This window comes from Fundulus heteroclitus, chromosome 5 (genome assembly GCF_011125445.2).
Source record: "Fundulus heteroclitus isolate FHET01 chromosome 5, MU-UCD_Fhet_4.1, whole genome shotgun sequence".
In the NCBI taxonomy this organism is placed as follows: Eukaryota; Metazoa; Chordata; class Actinopteri; order Cyprinodontiformes; family Fundulidae; genus Fundulus; species Fundulus heteroclitus.
The window spans coordinates 6004980-6013800 of record NC_046365.1 but is presented as its reverse complement, the minus strand read 5'-3'; the positions used below and the strand labels follow the sequence as shown (position 1 = coordinate 6013800).

Here is an 8821-nt window from a genome sequence, read left to right as displayed (position 1 = left end):
ACCGTTGCTTGGAGCCCCAAAATGTCAGGGGCCAATAATCATTGACCTTTTGTAGGAGAAACGAGGACATCTCCACATGTGGCCTTCTTGGGATTGGAAGGCCACATTACCAATAACCGTGTGATATTTACGCTGGTGTTTATTTTTTGCTTTTACTCGTGGCTTTTATGATTAAGCTCATCATTTGCTTTAGAACTAACTTTAGATTAGATTGGTTTGTTTTATTTCTGTCATGATTTAGTTTTTTTTTTGTTGTTTTTTGTTTTTTCTTGACTTTTCTTAATCTGCCTTCACCTTTCAGCCACCAGCCACTGTCCAATCAGCTCAGTCACCGGTCAATTAGCCAAGATCAGCTCCACCCGTTTGATCAAATCACTGTTCCAATAAGACCCAACTACCTCATTGTCTGTTATCCGTGACTTTCCTGAATGCTAAAAAAAATGTAATCCTTGTTCATTGCCTGTTCGTTTGTCAGTTTTTGCCTTCGTTATGTGAAATGTGAACCGGAGTACCCAAAGAGAAATTTCGCCACGGTAACACACCCATCCACCCATCCATCCATCCATCCATCCATCCATCCATACTCTTCTGCTTATCTGGAGTCGGGTCGTGGGGGTAGCTACTTCTGTAGGGAGGCCCAGACTCCCCTCTACCGTTCCCAGGCCAGCAGAGAAATCCCCTTCTCCAGCCAAGGATCAGAACACCGAGGTCCCCGGCCTCGACTGCCACCTATTGCACAACGCAGCTGGCCCCTTTGACCCCTCCAGTAGGTGGTGAGCCCATTGGACGGGGGGCCCATGTTTCCTCTTCGGGCTGTGCCAGGCCGGGCTCCATGGGTAAAAGGCACTTGCCCACATGCCCAACCTCCAGGCCTGGCTCCAGAGTGGGGCCCCGGTGACCCGCGTCCTGGCGAGGGAACATCGCGTCCATTTGTTTCAATAATCATAAGGGGTCTTTGGGCTGCTCTTTGTCTGGTCCCTCACCAAGGACCTGTCTGCCTTGGGTGACCCCACTAGGGGCACAAAGCCCCTGACAGCATAGCTCCTAGGGTCATTGGGACACTCAAACCCCTCCACCACCATAAGGTGGCAGCCCAGGGAAGGGGGTGACAAATAAAATATTCTATTCTATTCTATTCTACCTGCTGCCACCAATTACAGTCAACTCTGGTCACTTGCCTACATATACCTGCCTCAGCCAACTCATCCCTGCCATAACCTCCCTTCTCTTCTTGTTTCGGTTAGTGTGATGTGCTCTGCCTCTACCAGTTCCTGTGTGCTCTGCCAGCTGGACTCTTCTGTTGAAAGTTGCCTGTGTGTGTGTGTGTGTGTGTGTGTGTGTGTGTGTGTGTGTGTGTGTGTGTGTGTGTGTGTGTGTGTGTGTGTGTGTGTGTGTGTGCGTGCTGCATAAGTGTTCCTGTTTCCCTGTGAGTTCCAGCCGCTCGCTCTGCTCGTTCAGCTGGTTCCTCAGTCCGCATCGCCTCTTCTGATCAGCTCATGCCTTCATCACTGGTCTGACCTGTCACCACCTGCATCTGGTGAAGTCTGGTCCTGCTCGCCTGCCTCATCATCCACTACTCATCATTTCAATAACCTTTTTAAAGACGTAACTCTGTGTTGGTTGAATATCGGGTTCGTACTTGTTGACAGTACAATTTCATTACCATTAATCGTGTGTAACTGTCTGTGTTTTTGCCACTGTCATGCCCGGATGTCCTCATTGTAGGACAGTAAAGGAATTTCTTTACTTGTCTACTTATCTTAAAAGATGTTGGAAGGATTAGCAGGGGGGGAGGGGGAATTAAATAATGAAATTCAAACCGACACAGTCTGTTCATATTTTAAGGTTTCTGCATCAACACCTCAAAGTTATGTGAAACACCAAGAACTGTGCAGTGCCACGGCAGGGCCAGAATAAATCAGGGGCTCCCAAAATGGGGGTCACGACCCCCCTGTGGTTTGCCAGACATCTCTTGTGGATCCGTAGATGATTTGATGCTGATGTGCTAAAAAGATTTTATGTTTTATTCCTTATAAAAATAGGACTTTACTCTCATAATTTCCTGACTTTACTTTTGGGAATATTATGACTTTATTCTCACGATCCCCCCACCCCCCAAAAAGATTCCCTCAGTCTCTGGTGTTGTTAAAGTGTGGGAACCCCTGGAATAGATAGAGATGGGGGGGGGGGGGGGGGGCGTGTTTTACCCTGGGCCACATCATGACATAATCCGCCTGTTCCAGTGAACGGCCGCCAGCCTCTGGCACCCAGACGGTGCACGGAGGCCCCCCTCTGAGTGGGCGGAGCTCCCTGCGTCCTCTGCCGCGGGAGACCTCGAGCTCAAAGTCTCATTTTGACGTCACTCCTGTTTTGCATAACCACCAGTGTGTCCGCGGCTTTGATTGGACCGCTTGCGGGATTTGCTCTATATCTCGGTTCTTTTTCTTTTGTTGTTGTTTGTTTAAATCTGTGCCGACCACGCTTCTCCGTTGTTCTGCAGCTGGACGCCTCGTCACTGCCCCTCTCCTCTCCTCTCCTCTCCTCCCTCCCCTCCCCGCTCGGGTCCATCTTCAGGAGGGAGAAGCGCCCGCCTGTCGCCGTTCAGACGCGGAGGGAAGCGCACGCGGAGGGACGCTCGCACCAGGGCGCGCGGCTCCATTGTTGGTTGGGGGGATATTGACCGGTTCGTGGCGACATATTTGCTCGGGGCAAGCGAGGAGCTGCTTCACCATCTTCAAGGGAGCCGAAGAGCCGCGTCGACGGCCAGAAGGTAATTTAGTGGCGCTTTTTCTGGGCAGGGGTGGGTTCGTTTTAAGTCACCGCCGCGGCACTTTATCCTTTCTGCTTTCGCCGCTGAAAGTACACAGAATGCATAAGAGAGACGGCGCTTGTTTAGGCTGTCTGCTTAAAAACCCAGCGGCGTCTCCAGCAGATTAGCCGGTCTGCAGCTTGACGTGATAATGGATGCAGCGTGTAGCCAGCGCGGCACGGTTCGGCCCGGACGTGGTTCGAGTCGCCTGTCCTGCCTGTGCAGGAGTCTGCTGGTGGCCCCCCGGTTCTGGACTCTTGTGCAAGGCTCCCCGTCGCCTTGCTGCTATTGTTCTGTCGGGCTGGACCGGGAGGGGAGGTTCGGTAGTTTTTTGTTTCCAGAAACAAATGGTGACGTTAGCGCGTCACCGGAGGCCCTAAGCAGCGTGGACAGCTCCTCCTGGGGCCGCCTAGAGGGCCCTGATGGGGTCCCATCAGTCTGCCTGAAGTAGACCCCTCTCCCTTCAACTACCTGCTTTTAGACATTGATTTTTGTTTTCCCTTAAAGAGCTAAACGCCCTAAATTACTTCAGGGAGAAGTGACGCTTCCTCATCGTTGATGAGGATGAAAAAAGATGAAATCTCCTGTTTTCATATGTGCCTCCCTGGCCGCTGATGTCAGTGCTGGCTGTCCGGGGCAGAGGGAGAGACAGGAGCACCACCAGTGATGGAGGGATGCTGCTTATCCTCCTGGGCTGGCCCACTGCCTGCATTACATAATGGCTGGGTTTTTGGACAGGGCTGGGTGTGGTTGGCAGGGTTTACATGTGAAGAGGAGCAGTTCTCCCCATCCCACCCTGTGTGTTTGACAGGAGGGCCCTGGCCTGGACCGGGTGGGGGATTTCTCCTTAGCCAGAAGCCCCGCTCATCACCGGGGCGTGATTCACCGATTAACTCCTGCTGTGTACCATTGGAAGAGGAAGGTCCTGTTTGTTAAAGCTGTTTTTTAAATCTCTAAATCTTATACATGAACCTAAATGTGTTTGCTTCCCAGGTGGGTGAGATGTTTGCATTCCTTGGCGTAAAGTGATTGTTTTTAACGTGTCATTTAAAGCAAATGATCTGCAGAGCTAAACACACTTTAAACATGAATAAATAACTTTTTATCACCGTTAAAGGTGGGGAAGTGTGGGGAGGTGTGAGTGTGTAGGGTCTGGAGCAGGCTGTGCTTGGCTTCTATAGGTTCTGTTGGGCAGGTACGTTTGTTCCAGCTCAAACGTCGTACGGCTGAGTTTTTTGCATCCTCAGAACTTCAGGGATCTCACAGGTTTTAGTTGACGAAAATGAAAAGTGAATGGAAATAATTAGGCCTTTGCTTTTGACTTTTCTTCTTTTGACTTTGACTTTTCTCACTTACTTGTGGAGTTATGGATTACATTGTAAGTGTAAGAGACGCATCATTGTAAGTGATGCGTCTCTTAAAGATTTAAAAGAAGGCATGTTTCGTTTTGAAGGCCGAGTTAATTGCATTTTGGGGCTTAAGGTCGGGCTGTGATACCAGCAACATGTGGAATTGTGACGACCGCCGTTACGTTGTGGCTCAAACAGGGGGACCTACTTTAGAAACCAGGGTGTGTGCGCTGGGCTTTATGTTAGCAATTAGCATGGCTAGCAATGCTAAAAGATCCGTCTCCTTTTGCACGCCCCAGAAAACACAGATCTTTCCTTTTACTTTTTTTTTTTTAATCTGAAACGCGGGCAGGATTTCCACATTTATCTTATTTTGACAGATCAATCGATAAAACATGACATTCTTCTTCCTGTTATCTCCCGGATGTCGTGCTCTCTCCTGGCTGGAAAGAACCCCAGACACGTTCCAGCGTGCCGAAGAGATGGTCTCCTTCTTTAAACAGTTGTTGACATCTCTGTGGTTCTTTTGATCATTCTCAACTGTCTCACTGACACAGACGATGGCGAGCGATGGGCCGTCCTCCCTCAGTAACGGCTTCCACACACGGGAGTGTTGTTCCTATCACCTGGTAGCGCTTGGTTAAGGTTGTTCATGCTGATGATCTCTGGATTTCTGTTTACCAGACAGTTTCTGGGTTCATCCCTTTCTTTTGTCTTTTTTACAGTAAATATGTTTTGACCAACTATTGACATTGAGTGTGGGAGCTACCATACAGGAAAAAAACATTGATAAAATATAAATCATATTTATCAATATCAATAATTATCAGCACATTCAAAACATATTTTAAGTGCAGCCCTGGCCATTTTATGCTGTTGCTTAGCGACCTATATTTAGATACAGTACTCACAAACACTGAATTCAAACTCAACCCTTTATTCAACCAACTTTTTACCCAAACTGCAAGTTTTTAAAAAGTAAAAAAAGAACATGAACTCTTGTAAGGGAGCGTTGTTGGGTCTGTGATTGGTTGGAGGATGTAATTACTGCAATAACTTACATGACAGGCTAGAATGCAAAAGGAAGGAAAATTTCTTCTATTGAACTTTTTATTGACCCTTTTTTTTCTATCATCAATATACGTCTATAGATGGATTATATATTATTGAATTATCACCCAGCCCTACTACAATTACATCTGGACAAATCTCAAGATTCCTACTCTCTATGGCACGTCCAGAGGCGCATCCAGACGTTCCCAGATGTCCATTGTTTGCATATGTTGTATGATCGTGTTTGTGTAGACACGATGTACCTGCCGTGCTGATGCTAATCTACTAGATACTCCCTCCGTGACGCTAGGAAGGGGAATTCTTGTCAACTGCCTTTTGCTTCTGTGCAGAGGTGTGACGCATGAAGTATGCTTCCATCGCAGGAGCAGCGTGATGTTTCACATGCCTGTTTGCCTCAGTGAGACGCACCGAAACTTGCTAGTACTTTGTCAGTATCTGAACGCTCCTGGAGCCTTTTGAGTCTCCCAAAAGAGAATCCCAGAAAAAATGCAGCAATTGTCTAAAGGCTGTAAATAACTAAAATAAATCTACTTTTTTAGAACCCCCTTTTCACTTAAAAACTAAAAAAAACACCGCCGGAGCACCTGCTTGGAGAAGCCGATTCTCCTTGCACCCCAGGAAGGATTTGCATGTGCTTGGATGTTTGCTGGCAACACCCTTTCCTCGGCGGGTTCCAGCGCCACACCTGTGGAAACGGAAAACAAACCCTCACCTGCCGTGCTGAATCTGTTTTGGAGCAACCTTTTGAAAGTTAGCTCGGTTGTAGCTTTTTCAGCTGTGGGTTGGGGGGGGGGGGGGGGTGATGCTCTGCTGCAACTCTCATCACTGTGGTTGAGAGGCTGGCACTTCCCTGCCTATTAGGACAAAGTGATGGCTGCTAGCGCTGCAGTTTCAGGGACCCGCTCTGTCTGAGACTGGGATCAGTGGGCTGTAATTATTTAAAGGTTGATTTAGCCCTTTTTAAAGGCCCAACCGTTTACTTTTAGCGCTTTGGAAACTCGCCGGTTTTCCCCCGCTGCTTCTGGGACGGCTTTTAAAACCGAAGCATTCGGGCGTGGCCGTGCACGGCGGCGAGGTGTGGGGTGGGCGCCCGCCTGGCCCCGGCTCACCCTGCCCAGTCAGTGGCGTGGTAAGCGATCTGGCCCCGAGGCTATCCAGTATCACGCTGACTGTTGATGAAGCGGCTGCTGCACAGGAGGCCCAGCAGCCAGGCACCGGCCGCCTTTTTCATAGAGAAGAATAAGGCCCACCTTTCTAAAAATAAAATAAAAGTTTGATGTCCCAGGAGTTGAGCATGTTTTCGTTGGTGTAGGCCGTCTGTGGCAGCTGCTCCTTCGTCCTTTTTGCGCCGGTTAATCCACTCGTCACCCACCCCCACGCCTCTCAGCACTATGCCTGAGGGTGGCTCAGGGTGCGGAGCCAGACAATAGAGCTGCTGGACTCCCCTTCTGATACTCAATTTATGTAAAATACTTGTGGACGCCAACAATTACAATAGCCTTTTTTTTCAGTATACATTTATTAAAGCGTCATTTTAAGACTGAAAAAAGGTCTGGTTGCTTTTTAACATGGCAGCCAGGCTGTGGCGTTGTGGACCTTCGGACGCCTTGCCAGGCTCAGAACAGATTGTAACCCATTTCTCTGCAGCCTGCGAGGTCAGCAGCCTGGGTCGCATGCCGTTTTGACAGCCACTCCCTTCAAGGCACGCCGGCCCGCTCTGTTTCACCCTTAGCTTCACTCAGCCACCTGCTCTCTGTGGCCTTAATGAGAGGCTCTCATTCACCGGAGACGTTTTGTGTAGATTTGGTTAGAGTGAGCGCCACGCCGGGCCCGTCTTTAACACTTAGCTCACCTTGCTGTGGAACGGCCAAGGCCAGATAGTTGTCTCTGACTTAATAGTCATCAGCAGGTTCTCCCGCCTGAGCCATGGATCCTTTAGGTTTACTGTGGTAGATCAGTTTAAAAGAATCTTTTAGGAGTTTAATCTCCTAAAAGTATGTCTAGGCTTCCAGAAAAAGGCCCCAAAACGCTGAGGCCACAGCTCAGGCGTGTGCGACTGCTCGTTCATCCCAGTTTGCGTTTCCTCTCCTTCGCTCTCCTCCTCCTCCATCCATCCATGTCTGTGCGTGAGCGAAGCGGTCGTACTGACGCAGCAGAAGCGACAGCGCTTCCTTTTATGGTGCGTCTGAGAGGCAGGAATCTCCGCACGGCTTCTGGTCTCTCTGAGCCGGTTTATGCACTGAACGGGTTTCAGGTCTCGGCTTACAGCTGGCTGGGAGGCTCTGAAGAAAGGATGGACGGCAGCAGTTTTCTGCATCCTGTGTTGTGGAGGTTTGCCCACAGGAATGGAGAAAGGCCCCTTCCTTTCTGGAGCACACACCAGAATATGGCTTTGGTCTTGTTCCAGGGCATAAATTGGCCGCCCGCTTCCTGACGGCTCCTTCACACGTACAACGGGCGCATTGAAACCCTCCCACTGGGATTGGCAGTGGGACTGACTTTACAGCAGTGGAAAGGGTTATTTTTAAACGTTCTCATCCTGCACCTTATCATCACCGTGTAACTCTCTCAGCTGTGAGCCTGCTCACCTTGACCGACGCCTGGCTGTAAAACTGTGAAGGTGTGGTTGAGGAACAATGTGACGACCAGCCATGTGTGACGGTGGAATGGAGGAAGTGGACGGCCGCTACATTCCTGTGTTGTGTTTTTTTTACGGCAGTCGTCCTCTCATCCAACCTAGGGGCGCGTTCAGAGCCAACATGCTGCCTGTCATCCGTAAACGCAGCACTCGTATCTGTAGGCCTCAGTCCGACCTCGCCGTGGTTAATCTGACTGCACACACCTATGAGCCAGATGTGGTTGCTGTGGGATTCCTCAGGAGCAAGGCGGAACAGGAATGCAGGTGGGTCACATGTGCACCCGATGGTGCTGATAAGGAGCACTTTCACCTGCATCAGTCTTCGTCTTAAAGCGGGCGGCTGCTGTAGCCTCGATCACCGAGTAAGGACACCTACTGCGCTACTTAAAGCCCGTTGGTGTTGGACGGCAGATCGTGTGTGCCTATCAAATGAGGCCGAGTACAACGTGCTTCAGTTGTTTCTACCTCCAAAAACATAACATTAGAAAATTCCCAACTGCATCAAATCCTCTTACAGTTGTTTTGAAGTTAAAGGAAGAGTTGCCCTTTTTTTTCCGGAAGTTTCCCCAATCGCCTTTTTTGGATAACTGCACATCTGAAGACCGTCTTATCTGCTCGCCGCTCCTCTGGGATCACGTGAAAAAAATCTCTGGTCTTATTTCTTTCTACTGAGGCCTTCCTCTTCTCATAAACATGTACGTTATTCGCTTCTTTCGACTCTCGGCCTTGTTCAGAGTCTACAGTGTGAGCAGCGGAGCTACAATGAACGGCTGAAACCGAAGCTAACCGCTAAGCTAACTGGATACAGAAACACTGGAAGTGCGCGTGTGCAGCTAGGAAGCAGAAACTAACAAGGAAAATGTACGCACACTGGTGTTACGTGGCCGTGTTAGAGTGGTTGACATGTGGGACAACCAATAGATAAGGCGACCCTCAGAACTTGAAGGACAG

The 8821-nt window shown here is 49.4% G+C and overlaps 1 protein-coding gene across 1 annotated transcript in view; it reads left to right on the top strand.

Moving 5' to 3' along the window:
• The first annotated feature begins 2356 nt into the window (after positions 1-2356).
• Positions 2357-8821, top strand: part of si:ch211-214c7.4 (transcriptional regulatory protein AlgP) — a 24875-nt gene continuing 18410 nt past the window's right edge. Inside the window, exon 1 of the mRNA XM_012882075.3 lies at positions 2357-2770. The gene's annotated coding sequence lies outside the window, so the exon portion shown is untranslated. The remainder of the gene's footprint in view (positions 2771-8821) is intronic.